Consider the following 21,754-nt stretch of genomic DNA (forward strand, 5'->3'; position numbering starts at 1 on the left):
TGTTGAAGTGGAAATTCTTACACAGGGACACTTGAAGTCAATATTAAATGAATCATTGTTTATTTTTCAGCGCACTGGAGAGGTTCCAACCAACTCAATGCACCATAGTACACATGTCAATCAGGAGCTCTGCCTTGGCAGACCCAGCAGTTGTCTTACATACGGCTAAACACATTTGTATGATTTAGCATAATGAATTAATGATTACCGTTTTGTTTCATTCATGTGACCAACCAAAACTGTTTCATGATGTGACAGACCAACACCTCACGAGGATTCTTCTCTCTAAGCTGAGACCTTGAAACTGAGATCTTTCCTTCATTCTCAAAACAAGGTCTGGGCATACTGCCAAATTGCATCTACTGATGGTGAGGATTTGTACAGTCAGCCAATTGAATGAACACAAAAATGCACACACATACACACCGGATCTGTAGATTCAGAGGTGAATAAATCTCTCAATGTTAATCATTGTTTCCACTGTTACCATTGTTACCACAATCGGGTTGGTTTGACTTATGTTTTTCACCCTGGGACATCAACTTAGTCAAAATATAACACCAAGCAGACGACACCATTCTGTATACATCTGGCCCTTCTTTGGACACTGTGTTAACAAACCTCCAAACGAGCTTCAATGCCATACAACTCTCCTTCCGTGGCCTCCAACTTCCTTTAAATGCTAGTAAAACGAAATGCATGCTCTTCAACCGATTGCTGCCCACACCTGCCCGCCCATCCAGCATCACTGCTCTGGACGGTTCTGACTTAGAATATGTGGACAACTACAAATACCTAGGTGTCTGGTTAGACTGTAAACTCTCTTTCCAGACTCACATTAAGCATCTCCAGTCCAAAATGACATCTAGAATCGGCTTTCTATTTCGCAACAAAGCATCCTTCACTCATGCTGCCAAACATACCCTCATAAAACTGACTATCCTACCGATCCTTGACTTTGACAATGTCATTTACAAAATAACCTCCAATACTCTACTCAGCAAACTGGATGTAGTCTATCACAGTGCCATCCGTTTTGTCACCAAAGCCCCATGTACTACCCACCACTGCGACCTGTATGCTCTCATTGGCTGGCCCTCACTTCATATTCGTCGCCAAACCCACTGGCTCCAGGTCATCTATAAGTCTTTATTAAACTTAATGATGGTGTTGGAGTTGTGTTTGGCCACGCAGTAGTGGGTGAACAAGGAGTACAGGAGGGGACTAAGTACACACCCCTGAGGGGCCCCAGTATTAAGGATCAGCGTGGCAGACGTGTTGGTTCCTACTCTTACCACCTGGGGGGCGGCCCGTCAGGAAGTCCAGGATCCAGTTGCAGAGGGAGGTGTTTAATCCCAGAGTCCTTAGCTTAGTGATGAGTTTCGTGGGCACTATGGTGTTGAACGCTGAGCTGTAGTCAATGAACAGCATTCTCACATAGGTGTCCCTTTTGTCCAGGTGAGAAAGGGCATTGTGGAGTGCAATTGAGATTGCGTCATCTGTGGATCTGTTGAAGCGTTATGCAAATTGGAGTGGGTCTAGGGTGTCCGGGAGGATGCTGTTTCTGTGAGCCATGACCAGCCTTTCATAGCACTTCATGGCTACTGACGTGAGTGCCACGGGGCGGAAATCATTTAGGCAGGTTACCTTCACTTCCTTGGGCACAGGGACTATGGTGGTCTGCTTGAAACATGTAGGTATTATAGACTCGGTCAGGGAGAGGTTGAAAATGTCAGTGAAGACACTTGCCAGTTGGTCCGCGCATGCTTTGAGGACTGGTAATCCGTCCTGGTAATCCGTCTGGCCCAGCGGCTTTGTGAATGTTGACCTGTTAAAAGGTTTTGTTCACATTGGCTACCGAGAGCGTTATCACATAGTCATCCAGAACTGCTGGTGCTCTCGTGCATGCTTCAGTGTTGCTTGCCTCGAAACAAGCATAAAAGGCATGTAACATATCTGGTAGGCTCGCGTCACTGGGCAGCTCCCATCTGGGTATCCCTTTGTAGTCCGTAATAGTTTTCAAGTCCAGCCACATCCGACGAGCGTCAGAGCCGGCGTATTAGGATTCAATCTTAATTCTGTATTGACGCTTTGCTTGTTTGATGGTTCGTCTGAGGGCATAGCAGGATTTCTTATAAGCTTCCGGATTAGTCTCCCGCTCCTTGAAAGTGGTAGCTCTAGCCTTTAGCTCGATGCGGATGTTGCCTGTAATCCATGGCTTCTGGTTGGGATATGTACGTACAGTCACTGTGGGGACGAGGTCGTCTGCACTTATTGATGAAGCCGATGACTGAGGTGATGTATTCCTCAATGGCATTGGATGAATCCTGGAACATGTTCCAGTCTGTGCTAGCAAAACAGTCCTTTAAGGTATAATCCTCGTCATCTGACCACTTTCGTATGTTGCAGGCTTACAATGATGGCAAAAACAACATTTGAGAGTGCGCTGACCCTGGTGCTAGAGGGAGTACGCAGCTGGAGGTTGAATGTTTGAAGGGGTACTGGACTATAAAAAGTCTGGGAACCACTGCTCTGGAAGAACAGAAAACATGATACCTGAAATCTTATCAGCCAGAGAGGCACAGATCGCCTTACAGCATGTTAATAACATTTCACAGGGAAGAGAAAGAGAACACATTATAACTGTTTCACACCAACCTTGCTAAGAATGAGATTGTTGCAAGGTTAGCCAAAGCTACAATCTAGTGGCTCTCCTCACATTTTTAGGGCACAGCTCTGTCTCTAGACGCGTGGCCTTTCCAAATAATAATTAATAATATATTATTCAACCAAATTCAAAGTCACAGTCCTGAGTTGGTTCCATCACTTTAACCTGTTGGGGATAGGGGGCAGTATTTGCATGGCCGGATAAAAAACATACCCGATTTAATCTGGTTACTACTCCTGCCCAGTAACTAGAATATGCATATAATTGTTTGATTTGGATAGAAAACACCCTAAAGTTTCTAAAACTGTTTGAATGGTGTCTGTGAGTATAACAGAACTCATTTGGCTGGCCAAAACCTGAGAAGATTCCAAACAGGGAGCGCTCTCTCTGACTATTTCTTGGCCTTCTTGATCATCTCTAACCAAAACAGGGGATCTCTGGCATAACGTGACATTTTCTAACGCTCCCATAGGCTCTCAGAAGGCGCCAGAACGATGAATGGTGGCTTTGCAGGCCCTGGCTGAAAAACAGTAGCGCATTTTGTAAGTGGTCGATCTGAGGACAATGAGACTGGAGGCGTGTGCACGAGCCGACACCATGTTTACTTTCTCTCTCTTTGAACGAAAACAACGACTCCTGGTCGGAATATTATCGCTTTTTTACGAGAAAAATAGCATAAAAATTGATTTTAAACAGCGTTTGACATGCTTCGAAGTAAGGGAAAACCCCCCTGATTTGGACAAAATAACATGGGAACATATTGGCATAGCACGAATCATACACACGATTGTAAATACCACCGAAAGTGGTCCATCTCCGGGCCAATCATATGGCAATTTTCCGATGGCAATTGCCAATTGTAACACCCAAAATTTCCTTTAGATGGCGAGCGCGCTCCACCGTGCATTCTCATACAGCAAATGATACCCAAGTCTACACCCAAGGGTCAGATTTTGATAAAATGAATATTTTTTGGAAAACTTATCACCCCTTAAAAAAGTGGTTTCTGGACCGTTTTTCGATTTTTTTTCGATTGTTATGTCAATTACACATGTATAAGAGCTGTATGAACATGCTTATGCCGTTTTTTATTGACGTCGTTTTTTGGGTTGCTTTTGCTTGTGCACAAGGCATATGTTTTGTGCATTTTGAATATGATTTCATAGGAAAAAAGTGACATTTTTTTTCATTTTTTTTGCAAAATGACATGTCCAATGCTTTTTTTTGTCAATTATGAAAGTATTGAATGTGCCAAATCACAGCAAATATCCAATAGATGGCTAGAGCTCTCCGCAGTGAATTTTCATATTGCAAATGTAACACAATTCAAGACCCAAGAGTCAAATTTTGAAAAAATGACATATTTTTTGAAAACTTTTCAACCCCTTAAAAAGTGGTTTCTGGACCGTTTTTAGATTTTTTTTCGATTGTTATGTCAATTACACATGTATAAGAGCTGTATGAACATGCTAATGACGTTTTTTATTGATGTCATTTTTTGGGTTGCTTTTGCTTGTGCACAAGGCATATGTTTTGTGCATTTGGAATATGATTTCATAGGAAAAAAGTGACATTTTTCTTTTCATTTTTTTGCAAAATGACATGTCCAATGCTTTTTTTTGTCAATTATGAAAGTATTGAATGTGCCAAATCACAGAAAATATCCAATAGATGGCTAGAGCTCTCCGCAGTGAATTTTCATATTGCAAATGTAACACATTTCAAGACCCAAGAGTCAAATTTGGAAAAAATGACATATTTTTTGAAAACTTTTCAACTCCTTAAAGAGTGGTTTCTGGACCGTTTTTCGAAATTGTTTCGATTTTTATGTCAATTACACATGTATAAGAGCTGTATGGATATACATTTGACATATTTTATTGACATAATTTTTTGGGTTGTTTTTGCTTGTGCATAAGGCATATGTTTTGTGCATTTGGAATATGATTTCATAGGAAGTTAAAAGTGACATATTTGCTTGTGCATAAGGCATATGTTTTGTGCATTTGGAATATGATTTCATAGGAAGTTAAAAGTGACATATTTGCTTGTGCATAAGGCATATGTTTTGTGCATTTGGAATATGATTTCATAGGAAGTCAAAAGTGATATATTTGCTTGTGCATAAGGCATATGATTTGTGCATTTGGAATTTGATTTCATAGGAAGTCAAAAGTGACATATTTTTTTCTTTTTTTTGCCAAATGCCATTAGAAATGTGCAAATGAAATGTCCAATTCTTTTTTTTGTCAACTATACATGTATGAAAGTATTGAATGTGCCAAATCAGGATGTTTGTCCGTTTGCCATGTACGATCATAGGAAGTCGGTTTCCAAACCCAAAAGTCAGTGAACCATGGTCCAAATGGCATTTATACTGCCCAAATGATATATAGCCCTATGTTAAGCCATGAATCAACGCAGACAGTCTACTTGTCATGTATGATGAGGGAGAAGTGGGACTCTGTTGCTTTTAACATTTTTAACGAATTTGACATGCTCAGAATGCATAATTGATTGGCCCAATGATCTCGGGATGGCCGTGCAATGACTGTGGTTCCTCTCCATCGCTCGTTGTGTTGATTTCATCATGTCAACTTTGGTGATATTTTTTGCTGTTGAATCATATTGCAAATGCGCGTTATGTTTGCAATATAGCGTGTTAGTTTGCAATATGATTCAATGGGCATTTAGCATCACGAATTTAGGCATGCTCAAAAATACTGCTGAAATGCATAATTGACTGTCCCGATGATCTCGGTATGGCCGGACAGTGACTGTGGTTCCTCTCCATGGCTTGATGGTGACATGAGAGAAGTGGGACTGTCGTTTTTTAGCGATATTCTGAAAAATGTCCAAAATGACTAGGGGTGCCCCATATTGGATGGGCACTGATGGAAGGTGCTCCCTACCCAACCGTGGACCGCTTGCACCCCCTAAAGGCATTTAAAACCCTTCTAAAAAATGAATCCTGGTAACCCATTTCGGGTCACCATGTGCACGGATGCGCATTTGCAATATGTTTCAATGGGCCTCAACATCACGAATTTGGCATGCTCAACAACACTGCAGAAATGCAAAATTGACTGTCCCGATGAACTGGGGATGGCCGTGCAGTGACTGTGGTTACTCTCCATGGCTTGATGGTGACATGAGAGAAGTGGGACTGTCGTTTTTTAGCGATTTTTTGAAAAATGTCCAAAATAACTAGGGGCTCCCCATTCTGGATGGGCACTGATGGAAGGTGCTCCCTACCCAACCGTGGACCCCTTGCACCCCCCTAAAGGCATTTAAAACCCTTCTAAAAAAATAATCCTGGTAACCCATTTCGGGTCACCATGTGCACGGTTGCGCATTTGCAATATGTTTCAATGGGTCTTAACATCACGAATTTGGCATGCTCAAAAACACTGCAGAAATGCATAATTGACTTTTACAATGAACTGGGGATGGTCGTGCAGTGACTGTGGTTCCTCTCTATCGCTCATTGTGTTGATTTCATCACTTTGGTGATATTTTTTGCAGTTGAATCATATTACAAATGCACGTTACGTTTGCAATATTGCGCGTTACGTTTGCAATATGATTCATCATGTCAACTTTGGTGATATTTATTGCTGTTGAATCATATTGCAAACGCACGTTACGTTTGCAATATTGCGCGTTACGTTTGCAATATGATTCATCATGTCAACTTTGGTGATATTTTTTTGCTGTTGAATCATATTGCAAATGCACGTTACGTTTGCAATATTGCGCGTTACGTTTGCAATATGATTCAGTGGGCATTTAGCATCACGAATTTAGGCATGCTCAAAAATACTGCAGAAATGCATAATTGACTGGCCCGATGAACTCGGGATGGCCTGGCAGTGACTGTGGTTCCTCTCCATTGCTCGTCACCCAGCAGTCAGCGTCCATCAGTCAATTAGATGTCATTCTGACACCAAACTGATACCATCTGACACCAAATCCACTTTTTCCAACTCGTATAGAGGCCAACTATCACATATGTCAGAGAAGGCCTATAATTCACAGTGCTTTCAATTTTAATCATAAAAAAACATAAAACACATAGTTACGTTATAGCTGTGGGTCCAGCTCTGACAATATCTGTAGGCCTATGTGAGGCGACCCCGAATCCCAAGTTTCTGGTCGATAGGTCATTCGGTGCCCGAGCAATGGCCTTAATAGGTGCAGAAAATCCACTTTTTCAGGGCGTTACTACGGGATCCCTGAATGAGCTATCGGACAGAGACATTGGGGTCCGTCTCTATGGGCCGAGGTGGTTTCAATGCACCTAGTCTTGCGACTCTGGGACATTTCTACATGTCGCCATGTCCGTGATATTCAAAATGAATTGAACATATTGCAAATGCACGAGGCGGTTTCTCGGTCTGAGAACCTTCTAGAGCCACATAAATCACCGTGCACTATCGACTTGAGCTCTAGAACAGGTTTCTAAAATTTCGGAGCTCTAGGTCTGACGGTTCTTGAATCGTTTGAACGAAAGTAACTATTGAAGGCGGTATAAGCCTCTAAGCCCCACACTATGTCCCTATGGCCAAATTGTGTGTGTGTGTTTTAGTTTTTTTGCAAAAATAATAGACACACGTTGTCTTTGGGGTAGGCATATAAGGAATCCTGAATATGAAGTCTCTACCTTAAGAATTGACTGAATGACACAGGGTTGAGTTGCGTGATTTTCACTATGTGCAGGTTATATGACAATACCTCTAGGGTGTTTTTAACCACTTCCGGTTGTCACAGGAAGTTCATACTAAACACAAGTTGTCTTTGGGTTAGGCATAAACAGAATCCTGAATATGAAGTCTCTAACTTAAGAATTGACTGAATGACAGATGGTTGAGTTGCGTGATTTTCACTATGTGCAGGTTATATGACAATAGCTCTAGGCATTTTTTAACCACTTCCGGTTGTCACAGGAAGCTCTTGCTCAGCACACGTTGTCTTTGGGGTAGACATAAACAGAATCCTGAATATGAAGCCTCTACCTTAAGAATTGACTGAATGACACATGGTTGAGTTGCGTGATTTCCACTATGTGCAGGTTAAATGACAATAGCTCTTGGCTGTTTTTAACCACTTCCGGTTGTCACAGGAATCTCTTACTCAACACACGTTGTCTTTGGGGTAGACATAAACAGAATCCTGAATATGAAGTCTCCACCTTAAGAATTGACTGAATGACACATGGTTGAGTTGCATGATTTTCACTATGTGCACGTTATATGACAATAGCTCTAGGCTGTTTTTAACAACTTCGGGTTGTCACAGGAAGCTCTTACTCAACACACGTTTTCTTTGGGGTAGACATAAACAGAATCCGGAATATGAAGCCTCTACCTTAAGAATTGTCTGAATGACACATGGTTGAGTTGCGTGATTTTCACTATGTGCAGGTGGCCATATGACAATTGCTTTAGGCTGTTTTTAACCACTTCCGGTTGTCACAGGAAGCTCTTGCTCAACACACGTTGTCTTTGGGGTAGACATAAACAGAATCCTGAATATGAAGCCTCTACCTTAAGAATTGACTGAATGACACATGGTTGAGTTGCGTGATTTTCACTATGTGCAGGTTATATGACAATAGCTCTAGGCTGTTTTTAACCACTTCCGGTTGTCATAGGAAGCTCTTGCTCAACACACGTTGTCTTTGGGGTAGACATAAACAGAATCCTGAATATGAAGTCTCTACCTTAAGAATTGACTGAATGACAGATGGTTGAGTTGCGTGATTTTCACTATGTGCAGGTTGCTTATATGACAATAGCTCTAGGGTGATTTTAACAACTTCCGGTTGCTCCAGGAACCTTAGAATCGACACAGGTAGACCTCACAGTAGCCTGATGGATTGTTATAGAAGACAGGTTCATAAGGCATTCATAACCCACATAGACTTCAGGTTGAATTTAGGAGAATTGTCAATGTATTCCTATGGGGAGAGAAGTCATTGCACACTGTTTGATCTAAACACCTTCTTTTCACTGTGAAGGGTTAATGCCACAGGGTCAAGGTTAGGCTTGCACAGATCGGGAGGACCTCAGGAACATTCCTGAGGTTGAATTGTGCTTCTAACCCTAATGGTTCTCTCACTGTCACCCAAAAGCACTTGACATATTGGTGCAGGCATCATTTTGGGCCTAGTTTTCTCACGGTCGCTGCGCTCAGACCGAGCGAGTTACGGTGAAGCGGGGCATCTCATTGAACTCGGCACAGCCTAGAGATAATGGTAATGCCATTGCAGGCTCTTTGTGTCTTCAAGCACCACACTGTGTCACTCCGTCCTAGCTGTGTGTGTGTGAGAGAGCTTTTCTTTGACATCTGATGGGATAAATGACTGATTTACAGTTCATGAGGGTTACCTAGTCACACATATGAAGTTGTGGAAAGATCTGACCTTTTTAACCCTTCAAAACAGCCCCTATGACACCATTTTAAGGCACTTCTGGTTGACACAGGAAGCTGAACGTTAGGCTCTTATATAATATTGAGTTTTAAGTGTTTCTGTTAAGAACTGACTTAATTACAGAGGGTTGAACAAGTGTGTGTTGTTTCAGAAAATCACAGAAAATCACAGAAATCTCGCAGAGCTCCGAAACCCGCCTTAACGGACTCATCTGAACATTCTACAACTGGATATGTAACTTTTTGGAAAAAAAAAACCTCTTATTGTTGAATATCACCAATGTGTCATTGTACAATTTCTCTGAAATGAACATTGGTAAATGCATTGTTCCTTTTCTCCTGACACCGTAGGCTCATGTAGTTTGATGTGAAGCGGTCAAATCAGCATTCTATTTTCATGTTTGACTTTCAATCCCAGAAAAATAGCCTTAACTCGAAAAGCGTCGAGGCCTCGACTCCATCCTGTTCGGGGCCAACTGCCCATTATGCCAAACCCACGCAGACCGATTTTCGTCTTCGAATTCTTTTCCGTTTAGGAGAAAAAGCCGTGTCGTGATTGGTGATATATGTTATGTTTGCAATATGATTCCCGTGGAATAATCCGGAACTGCAAAGAAATGACCAAAATTTGAACATTTTATTAAACGTAAACGGAAGGTTCGAGAGACTCCGTTCGATGACTTCCTGGAAGATCCGGCCCCTGTAAGCGGCCCGACGCCGTCCTCGGATTTATCGGACGTAGTCGGACGTCTAGTAAGGGAGTGTACATTTGCAACATGCACTTTCTCACTAACCACACAGCTGGCGCACGAGAGTTCCCTTCATGTATGTACGGTAATGGAATATTTTGAATTTTTTTGTCACGAAACGCGTCGGGCGCGTCACCCTTCTTTACCCTTCGGATAGTGTCTTGAACGCACGAACAAAACGCCGCTATTTGGATATAACTATGGATTATTTGGAACCAAACCAACATTTGTTATTGAAGTAGAAGTCCTGGGAGTGCATTCTGACGAAGAACAGCAAAGGTAATCAAACTTTTCTAATAGTAAATCGGAGTTTGGTGAGTACCACACTTGGTGGGTGTCAAAATAGCTAGCCTGTGATGGCCAGGCTATCTACTCAGAATATTGCAAAATGTGCTTTCACCGAACAGCTATTTTAAAATCGGACATAGCGAGTGCATAAAGGAGTTCTGTATCTATAATTCTTAAAATAATTTTTATGTTTTTTGTGAACGTTTATCGTGAGTAATTTAGTAAATTCACCGGAAGTGTTCGGTGGGAATGCTAGTCACATGCTAGTCACATGCTAATGTAAAAAGCTGGTTTTTGATATAAATATGAACTTGATTGAACAAAACATGCATGTATTGTATAACATAATGTCCTAGGATTGTCATCTGATGAAGATCATCAAAGGTTAGTGCTGCATTTAGCTCTGGTTTGGGTTTATGTGACATTATATGCTAGCTTGAAAAATGGGTGTCTGATTATTTCTGTCTGGGTACTCTGCTGACATAATCTAATGTTTTGCTTTCGATGTAAAGCCTTTTTGAAATCGGACAGTGTGGTTAGATTAACGAGAGTCTTGTCTTTAAAATGGTGTAAAATAGTCATATGTTTGAGAAATTGAAGTAATAGCATTTCTAAGGTATTTGAAAATCGCGCCACGGGATTACACTGGCTGTTGAGTAGGTGGGACGCAAGCGTCCCACTGGCCCAGAGAGGTTAATTTAAGACTAACTTTTCTCATCACTTGTGGTAATGACAGATCGGTATATTAATGCATTTTTAGTCTAAATTACAATAACTTCGCAATGTGCAGACCTCCACAATCAACCTGATACCCCAAATAAACCATTTTGGCCTGAGTCAATTACGGGCACGGTTGACCAGACGGCACTCATTCTTCCTTTCCTGGCGATTCATGTTCTTGAGATAGTGTTTCAGTTCGTCATTTTAATGGCACATGTTCAAAGTGGATAGCTCTTGATAATTTCTCTCACCTGAGCCCATTATGTCTTTGTCCATTTTCCTACCAGTACACCAGCAGCATGAGAGAAGTTTGGACTGGATCTCTCCATGCTCACTCCACATGGACCCATGTCGCACTCCTGAGAGAAAATGCATGAGAGAAAAGCAGTTGATAGCTTCTGGATGCTGTTTACAGATTTCTGGCCTGGACTCAGGTCTCACGGTAGAAGTGGTGAAGGACCCAACTAAACGGCATTTTCAGCCGGTTAGAGAAGGTTTTGAGGTTCACAATTGTTCTGTTCTCGGCCAAATTATCCTCCATGCATCTAGATACCATCTGTGGTCACATTTGCCATAACCTCGAGAGAGGACAGACCAGAACAACAGTTTAGTTTAGAATAACAGCACACAGTTGAAACCATTTCCCACCCCCCCAAACTAGTTTATACTCCCCGATCATCTTGGCGATCTAATCTGGTGAGATTTGTTATTGAAGCAAGACAAAAACAAAGAAATGAAAACAAGTACAGCAATACAAAGAAAATAATACAACAACATCAATACACATACAGTTGAAGTCGGAAGTCTACATACACTTAGATTGAAGTCATTAAACCTTGTTTTCAACCACTCCACAAATTTCTTGTTAACAAACTATAGTTTTGGCAAGTTGGTTAGGACATCTACTTTGTGCATGACACAAGTAATTTTTCCAACAATTGTTTACAGAGAGATTATTTCACTTATAATTCACTGTATCACAATTCCAGTGGGTCAGAAGTTTACATACACTAAGTTGACTGTGCCTTTAAAAAGCTTGGAAAATTCCAGACAATTATGTCATGGCTTTAGAAGCTTCTGATAGGTTAATTGACATCATTTGAGTCAATTGGAGGTGTACCTGTGGATGTATTTCAAGTTCTACCTTCAAACTCAGTGCCCCTGCTTGACATCATGGGAAACTCAAAAGAAATCAGTCAAGACCTCAGAAAGAAAATTGCAGACCTCCACAAGTCTGGTTCATCCTTGGAAGCAATTTCCAAACGCCTGAAGGTACCATGTTCATCTGTACAAACAATAGTGCGCAAATATAAACACCATGGGACCACACAGTTGTCATACCGCTCAGGAAGGAGACGCGTTCTGTCTTCCAGAGATTAACGGATTTTGGTGCAAAAAGTGCAAATCAATCCCAGAACAACAGAAAAGGACCTTGTGAAGATGCTGGAGTAAACAGTTACAAAAGTATCTATATCCACAGTAACACCGGTCCTATATCGACATAACTTGAAAGGCCGCTCAGCAAGGAAGAAGCCATTGCTCCAAAACCACCATAAAAAAGCCAGACTATGGTTTGCAACTACACATGGGGAGAAAGATTGTACTTTTTGAAGAAATGTCCTCTGGTCTGATGAAACAAAAATAGAACTGTTTGGGCATAATTACCACCGTTATGTTTGGAGGAAAAAGGGGGAGGCTTGCAAGCCGAAGAACACCATCCCAACCATGAAGCACGGGGGTGGCAGCATCATGTTGTGGGGGTGCTTTGCTGCAGGAGGGACTGGTGCACTTCACAAAATAGATGGCATCATGAGGTGGGAAAATTGTGGATATATTGAAGCAACATCTCAAGACATCAGTCATGAAGTTAAAGCTTGGTCGCAAATGGGTCTTCCAAGTGGACAATGACCCCAAGCATACTTCCAAAATTGTGGCAAAATGGCTTAAGGACAACAAAGTCAAGGTATTGGAGTGGCCATCACAAAGCCCTGACCTCAATCCCATAGAACATTTGTGGGCAGAACTGAAAAAGTGTGTGCGAGCAGAGGCCTACATACCTGACTCAGTTACACCAGCTCTGTCAGGAGGAATGGGCCAAAATTCACCCAACTTATTGTGGGAAGCTTGTGGAAGGCTACCCGAAACGTTTGACCCGAGTTAAACAATTTAAAGGCAATGCTACCAAATACTAATTGAGTGTATGTAAACTTCTTACCCACTGGAAATGTGATGAAAGAAATAAAAGCTGAAATAAATAATTCTCTAATATTATTCTGACATTTCACATTCTTAAAATAAAGTGGTGATCCTAACTGACCTAAGACAGGGAATGTTTACGAGGATTAAATGTCAGGAATTGTGAAAAACTGATTTTAAATGTATTTGGCTCAGGTGTATGTAAACTTCCGACTTCAACTGTACATATGAGATGAGTAATGCAAGATATGAAAACATTATTAAAGTGGCATTATTAAAGTGACTAGTGTTCCATTTATTAAAGTGGCCAATGATTTCAAGTCTGTATGTAGGCAGCAGCCTTTCTGTGTTTGTGATGGCTGTTTAACAGTCTGATGGCCTTGAGATAGAAACAGTTTTTCAGTCTCTCGGTCCCAGCTTTTATGTGCCTGTACTGACCTCGCCTTCTGGATGGTTGCGGGGTGAACAGGCAGTGGCTTGGGTGTTTTTTTTTCTGGAGGGCAGGTAGTTTGCCCCCAGTGATGTGTTGTGCAGACTGCACCACCCTCTGGAGAGCCCTGCGGTTGTGGGTGGTGCAGTTGCCGTACCAAGCGGTCATACAGCCCGACAGGATGCACTCAATTGTGCATCTGTAAAAGTTTGTGAGGGTTGGTTGTGCATTCTTCACCACACTGTCTGCGTGGGTGGACCATTTCAGTTTCTCCGTGATGACGGCGAGGAACTGGTAGCGGACCGCATCGGTGGAACTGTATTATCCTCAAAGCTGGCAAAGAAGGTGTTTAGTTTGTCTGGAAGCAAGATGTCGGTGTCCATGACGTGGATGTTTTTTTCTTTTGTAGTCAGTGATTGTCTGTAGATTGTCTGTTTGTATTCGGCTATATTCCCATCACCTTCCCATGATTAAATGCGGTGGTTCGCGCTTTCAGTTTTGCGAGAATGCCGCCATCTATCCACGGTTTCTGGTTAGGGTAGATTTTAATAGTTACAGTGGGTACAACATCTCCTATACACTTACTTATCAACTCACTCACTGAATCAGCGTATATGTCGATATTATTCTCTGATGCTACCAGGAAAATATCAGAGTCCGTATGATCAAGATCAAGATAGATTGTAGCTTCTATCAATGTCTCTCTCCCAAGATGGCATAGCAGTTAGACGTCCTTTGTCCTCCTCTTGTCGTGTCCCGTGTATATACATATATTTACATATTTTCTTCGCATATCATTTTACATATTTTTTTCTTCTAAAAACTCAACCTCAAAATACTCTCCTGCAACCCGCCTCACCAATTTCAAAAAAAGTATTATTTACCTCAAATCTGAAATCCACAACAGAAGCTAGCCAGAGGTTAGCCAGTTCACTGGCTAACATTGGAGTTCAGCTAGCCGCAGTTAGCGGTCATCAGCTATCCATTAGCTCAAAAGCTATCGCTAGTTTTGTACAGCGCGGCTCAGAACAGAGCATACCGGACCTTTACTCTCTCCATATCCCCGGATTTCTACAGCAGTCTCTGGACATTTACACCTGGATCTTGCAGCTAGCTAGCTGCTACCTGAGTGACTATTGGCAAACGTCGGTCCCGGAGCTAACAATAACTATTCCGGAGCTAGCCAGCTGAAGAGTTCTATCAGCCACTCCTGGGCTACAATCACCTATCCGGACCCGTTTTACTGCCGATGCGGAGCCCCATCGGGCCTTCACGACTGGACTATCGACGAAATCTGCCCGAGGGAGTTATCCAACTGGCCCCTCCATCACGACGTAACCCGAACGCCCATCTGCGGCCCGCTAATCGTTAGCTGTCTTATCGGCTGCTATCTGAATAGGTCTATCGGACAATTTTCCTGGGCCACTATAACTATAACTATTTTGCCAATTGAACTGGGCCTCCCTACCACACGGAACCCCACTAATCTACAGACAGAAACACACGAGGTGGCTAAAAACAGACCTCCCCCATCTTCTACCAGCTTGCTACCTATGGCTCGGCTAGCTGTCTAATTCTCACTGGACCCCTTGATCACTCGGCTAAGCATGCCTCTCCTTAATGTCAATATGCCTTGTCCATTGCTGTTCTGGTTAGTATTTATTGGCTTATTTCACTGTAGAGCCTCTAGCCCTGCTCATTATACCTTATCCAACCTTTCAGTTCCTCCACCCACACATGCTATGACATATTCTGGTTTCAATGATGTTTCTAGAGACAATATCTCTCTCATCATCACTCAATGCCTAGGTTTACCTCCACTGTATTCACATCCTACCATACCTTTGTCTGTACATTATACCTTGAAGCTATTTTATCGCCCCCAGAAACCTGCTCCTTTTACTCTCTATTCTGGACGTCACAGACGACCAATCCTCATAGCTTTTAGCCGTACCCTTATCCTCCTCCTCCTCTGTTCCTCTGGTGATGTAGAGGTGAATCCAGGCCCTGCAGTGCCTAGCTCCACTCCTATTCCCCAGGCGCTCTCTTTTGATGACTTCTGTAACCGTAATAGCCTTGGTTTCATGCATGTTAACATTAGAAGCCTCCTCCCTAAGTTTATTTTATTCACTGCTTTAGCACACTCTGCCAACCTGGATGTCCTAGCCGTGTCTGAATCCTGGCTTAGGAAGTCCACCAAAAACTCTGAAATCTTCATCCCTAACTACAACATTTTCAGACAAGATAGAACTGCCAAAGGGGGCGGTGTTGCAATCTACTGCAGAGATAGCCTGCAGAGTTCTGTCCTACTATCCAGGTCTGTACCCAAACAATTTGAACTTCTACGTTTAAAAATCCATCTCTCTAAAAACAAGTCTCTCACCGTTGCCGCCTGCTATAGACCACCCTCAGCCCCCAGCTGTGCTCTAGACACCATATGTGAATTGATTGCCCCCCATCTATTTTCAGAGCTTGTGCTGCTAGGGGACCTAAACTGGGACATGCTTAACACCCCAGCCATCCTACAATCCAAGCTTGATGCCCTCAATCTCACACAAATGATCAATGAACCCACCAGGTACCACCCCAAAGCCGTAAACATGGGCACCCTCATAGATATCATCCTAACCAACCTGCCCTCTAAATACACCTCCGCTGTTTTCAACCAAGATCTCAGCGATCACTGCCTCATTGCCTGCATCCGTAATGGGTCAGCGGTCAAACGACCTCCACTCATCACTGTCAAACGCTCCCTGAAACATTTCAGCGAGCAAGCCTTTCTAATCGACCTGGCCCGGGTATCCTGTAAGGATATTGACCTCATCCCGTCAGTAGAGGATGCCTGGTTATTTTTAAAATGCCTTCCTCTCCATCTTAAATAAGCATGCCCCATTCAAGAAATTTAGAACCAGGAACAGATATAGCCCTTGGTTCTCTCCAGACCTGACTGCCCTTAACCAACACAAAAACATCCTGTGGCGTTCTGCATTAGCATCGAACAGCCCCCGTGATATGCAACTTTTCAGGGAAGTTAGAAACCAATATACACAGGCAGTTAGAAAAGCCAAGGCTAGATTTTTCAAGCAGAAATTTGCTTTCTGCAACACAAATTCAAAAAAGTTGTGGGACACTGTAAAGTCCATGGAGAATAAGAACACCTCCTCCCAGCTGCCCACTGCACTGAGGATAGGAAACTCTATCACCACCAATAAACCCACTATAATTGAGAATTTCAAGAAGCATTTTTCTACGGCTGGCCATGCTTTCCACCTGGCTACCCCAACCGCAGTCAACAGCACTGCACCCCCCACAGCTACTCGCACAAGCCTTCCCCATTTCTCCTTCTCCCAAATCCAGTCACCTGATGTTCTGAAAGAGCTGCAAAATCTGGACCCCTACAAATCATCCGGGCTAGACAATCTGGACCCTTTCTTTCTAAAATGATCTGCCGAAATTGTTGCAACCCCTATTACTAGCCTGTTCAACCTCTCTTTCGTGTCGTCTGAGATTCCCAAAGACTGGAAAGCAGCAGCTGTCATCCCCCTCTTCAAAGGAGGGGACACTCTTGACCCAAACTGCTACAGACCTATATCTATCCTACCCTGCCTTTCTAAGGTCTTCGAAAGCCAAGTCAACAAACAGATTACCGAGCATTTCGAATCCCACCGCACCTTCTCCGCTATGCCATCTGGTTTCAGAGCTGGTCATGGGTGCACCTCAGCCATGCTCAAGGTCCTAAACGATATCGTAACCGCCATCGATAAGAAACAATACTGTGCTGCCGTATTCATTGACCTGGCCAAAGCTTTCGACTCTGCCAATCACCACATCCTCATCGGCAGACTCAATAGCCTTTGTTTCTCAAATGATTGCCTCGCCTGGTTCACCAACTACTTCTCTGATAGAGTTCAGTGTGTCAAATCGGAGGGCCTGTTGTCCGGACCTCTGGCAGTCTCTATGGGGGTGCCACAGCGTTCAATTCTTGGGCCACCTCTTTTATCTGTATACATCAATGATGTCGCTCTTGCTGCTGGTGAGTCTCTGATCCACCTCTACGCAGACCACACCATTCTGTATACTTCTGGCCCTTCTTTGGACACTGTGTTAACAACCCTCCAGACGAGCTTCAATGGCATCCAACTCTCCTTCCGTAGCCTCCAACTGCTCTTAAATACAAGTAAAACTAAATGCATGCTCTTCAACCGATCGCTGCCTGCACCTGCCCGCCTGTCCAGCATCACTACTCTGGATGGTTCTGACTTAGAATATGTGGACAACTGAAAATACCTAGGTGTCTGGTTAGACTGTAAACTCTCCTTCCAGACTCACATCAAACATCTCCAATCCAAAGTTAAATCTAGAATTGGCTTCCTATTTCACAACAAAGCATCCTTCACTCATGCTGCCAAACATACCCTCGTAAAACTGACCATCCTACTGATCCTCGACTTCGGCGATGTCATTTACAAAATAGCCTCCAATACCCTACTCAACAAACTGGATGCAGTCTATCACAGTGCCATCCGTTTTGTCACCAAAGCCCCATATACTACCCACCACTGCGACCTGTACGCTCTCGTTGGCTGGCCCTCGCTTCATACTCGTCGCCAAACCCACTGGCTCCAGGTCATCTACAAGACCCTGCTAGGTAAAGTCCCCCCTTATCTCCGCTCACTGGTCACCATAGCAGCACCCACCTGTAGCACGCGCTCCAGCAGGTATATCTCTCTGGTCACCCCCAAAGCCAATTCCACGTTTCACTCTCTCCTTCCAGTTCTCTGCTGCCAATGACTGGAACGAACTACAAAAATCTCTGAAACTGGAAACACTTATCTCCCTCACCATCTTTAAGCACCAGCTGTCAGAGCAGCTCACAGATCACTGCACCTGTACATAGCCCATCTATAATTTAGCCCAAACAATTACCTCTTCCCCTACTGTATTTATTTATTTATTTTGCTCCTTTGCACCCCATTATTTCTATTCTACTTTGCACTTTCTTCTACCTCAAATCTACCATTCCAGTGTTTTACTTGCTATATTGTATTTACTTTGCCACCACAGCCTTTTTGCCTTTACCTCCCTTATCTCACCTCATTTGCTCACATTGTATATAGACTGATTTTTCTACTTTATTATTGACTGTATGTTTGTTTTACTCCTTGTGTAACTCTGTGTTGTTGAATGTTTTCAAACTGCTTTGCTTTATGTTAGCCAGGTCGCAATTGTAAATGAGAACTTGTTCTCAACTTGCCTACCTGGTTAAATAAAGGTGAAATAAATATAAAAATAAATAAATCAAAACAATCTTGAAGCGTGGATTCTGATTGGCCACCAGCGTTGAATAGTCCTTAGCATGGGTACTTCATGTTTGAGTTTCTGCCTATATGAAGGAGGAGCAAAATGGAGTCCTGGTCAGATTTGCAGAAAGGACGGCGGGGGAGGGCCTTGTACGCATCGCAGAAGTAACAGTGGTTCAGTGTTTTTCCAGCGTGAGTGCTACAGTTGATATGCTGAAAGAATTTAGTGTCACGACTCCCGCCGAAGTCGGCCCCTCTCCTTGTTCGGGCAGCGTTTGGCGGTTGATGTCACCGGCTTACTAGTTGCCACTGATCGATGTTTCACTGTTTGTTTGGTTTTGTCTTTATTGTGTACATCTGTTTTTGATTTTCCCTAATTATGTTCATTATTTAAACCTCTGCATTTCCTGTTTGTCTTGTCGGTGATTGTTTCCTGTTTTGTGTGGTTGGAGGTGTTTTTCCGCACTATGTATTTTCCTATGAGAAGATTTATTGATTTTTCAAGTAAACACATTTGTTTACATTGATCCCTGTGTCCTGCGCCTGACTCCTCTACTTCTCTAAAAGAAAACCATTACATTTAGGTAGCCTTGTTCTCAAATTTGCTTTGTTAAAATCCCCAGCTACAATAAATGCAGCCTCAGGACATATGGTTTCCAGTTTGCATAAAGTCTGAGGGCCGTCATGGTATCGGCTTGAGGGGGGATATAAATGGCTGTGACAATAACCGAAGAGAATTCTCTTTGGATATAACACGGTCGGCATTTGATTGTGAGGAGTTATAGGTCAGATGAATAAAAGGACTTGAGTTCCTATATATTGTTGCAATTACACCATGAGTCATTAATCATGAAACATACACCCCCGTCCTTCTTCTTCCCGGAGAGATGTTTATTCCTGTCGGCACAACACACAAAGAATCCAGTTGGCTGTACCGACTCCAACAGCATATCCCAAGAGAGCTATGTTTCCATGAAACAAGGTATGTTTTAAACGAGTGTGCTGAGAGTCGGGAAGCAAGTACAGGGAGTGAGTGTTTTAACCTCTATGGGCTAGGTGGGACGCTTACTCAACAGCCAGTTGAATCCCATGGCGCGATATTCAAATACCTTAGAAATGCTATTACTTCAATTTCTCAAACATATGACTATTTTACACCATTTTAAAGACAAGACTCTCGTTAATCTAACCACACTGTCCGATTTCAAAAAGGCTTTACAACGAAAGCAAAACATTAGATTATGTCAGCAGAGTACCCAGCCAGAAATAATCAGACACCCATTTTTCAAGCTAGCATATAATGTCACAAAAAACAAAACCACAGCTAAATGCAGCACTAACCTTTGATGATCTTCATCAGATGACACTCCTAGGACATTATGTTATACAATACATGCATGTTTTGTTCAATCAAGTTCATATTTATATCAAAAACCAGCTTTTTACATTAGCATGTGACTAGCATTCCCACCAAACACTTCCGGTGAATTTACTAAATTACTCACGATAAACGTTCACAAAAAACATAACAATTATTTTAAGAATTATAGATACAGAACTCCTTTATGCAATCGAGGTGTCCGATTTTAAAATAGCTTTTCTGTGAAAGCACATTTTGCAATATTCTGAGTAGATAGCCTGGCCATCACAGGCTAGACATTTTGACACCCACCAAGTGTGGTACTCACCAAACTCCGATTTACTATAAGAAAAATTGGATTACCTTTGCTGTTCTTCGTCAGAATGCACTCCCAGGACTTCTACTTCAATAACAAATGTTGGTTTGGTTCCAAATAATCCATAGTTATATCCAAATAGCGGTGTTTTGTTGTGCGTTCAAGACACTATCCGAAGGGTGACGAAGGGTTACGCGCACGACGCGTTTCGTGACAAAAGATTTCTAATTATTCCATTACCATACTTCGAAGCATGTCAACCGCTGTTTAAAATCAATTTTTATGCCATTTTTCTCGTAAAAAAGCGATAATATTCCGACCGGGAAACCCTGTTTTCGTTGAAAGACGAAAAAATAAAAACATGGTGTCGCCTCGTGCACGCGCCCCAGTCTCATTGTTCTCTGATTGACCACTATCCAAATGCGCTACTGTTTTTCAGCCAGGGCCTGCAAAGGCATCATTCAACATTTTGCCGCCTTCTGAGAGCCTATGGGAGTCGTAGGAAGTGTCACGTAATAGCAGAGATCCTCAGTTTTCAATAAAGAGAGTGTAGAAGGCCAAGGAATGGTCAGAGAGGGCACTTCCTGTGAGGAATCTTCTCAGGTTTTGGCCTGCCAAATGAGTTCTGTTATACTCACAGACACCATTCAAACAGTTTTAGAAACTTTGGAGTGTTTTCTATCCAAAGCTAATAATTATATGCATATTCTAGTTTCTGGGCAGGAGTGATAATCAGATTAAATCGGGTACGTTTTTTATCCGGCCTTGAAAATACTGCCCCCTATCCATAACAGGTTAATGGTGTGACCTGTGTCTTGACTTTCTGGTGAGGCCTGATCAACCTCACTAGAAATGATTGAGGCATTAGGTGAGATTTAAGTATAACATGAATGAGGGACACGTGTCTCTAATCTATTTTACCATCACCTTATGGGATACAATTATTTCCTTATGGATTTATCAAGAGTTGTAATTTGATTTGTTATTCTAATTTGTTTAATTTTGATTTAACAGTTGTTTGTTTTTGAATCACGATGTGAGTCGTGTTCAAAGGGGAAGTTACCAGTTCCCTGGGGCCCTTGGTATTTTATTAGGATCCCCATTAGCTGTTGGAAAAGCAGCAGCTACTCTCCCTGATGTCCACAAAAGAAATCAGCCAAGACCTCTGAAAAAAAAGTAGGAGTCCACAAGTCTGGTTCATCGTTGGGAGCAATTTTCAAATGCCTGAAGATACCACGTTCATCTGTACAAACAATAAAACGCAAGTATAAACACGCAAAATAGCCCAGGCAAAA

Source organism: Salmo salar, chromosome ssa25, assembly GCF_905237065.1.
Source record: "Salmo salar chromosome ssa25, Ssal_v3.1, whole genome shotgun sequence".
Classification (NCBI taxonomy): Eukaryota; Metazoa; Chordata; class Actinopteri; order Salmoniformes; family Salmonidae; genus Salmo; species Salmo salar.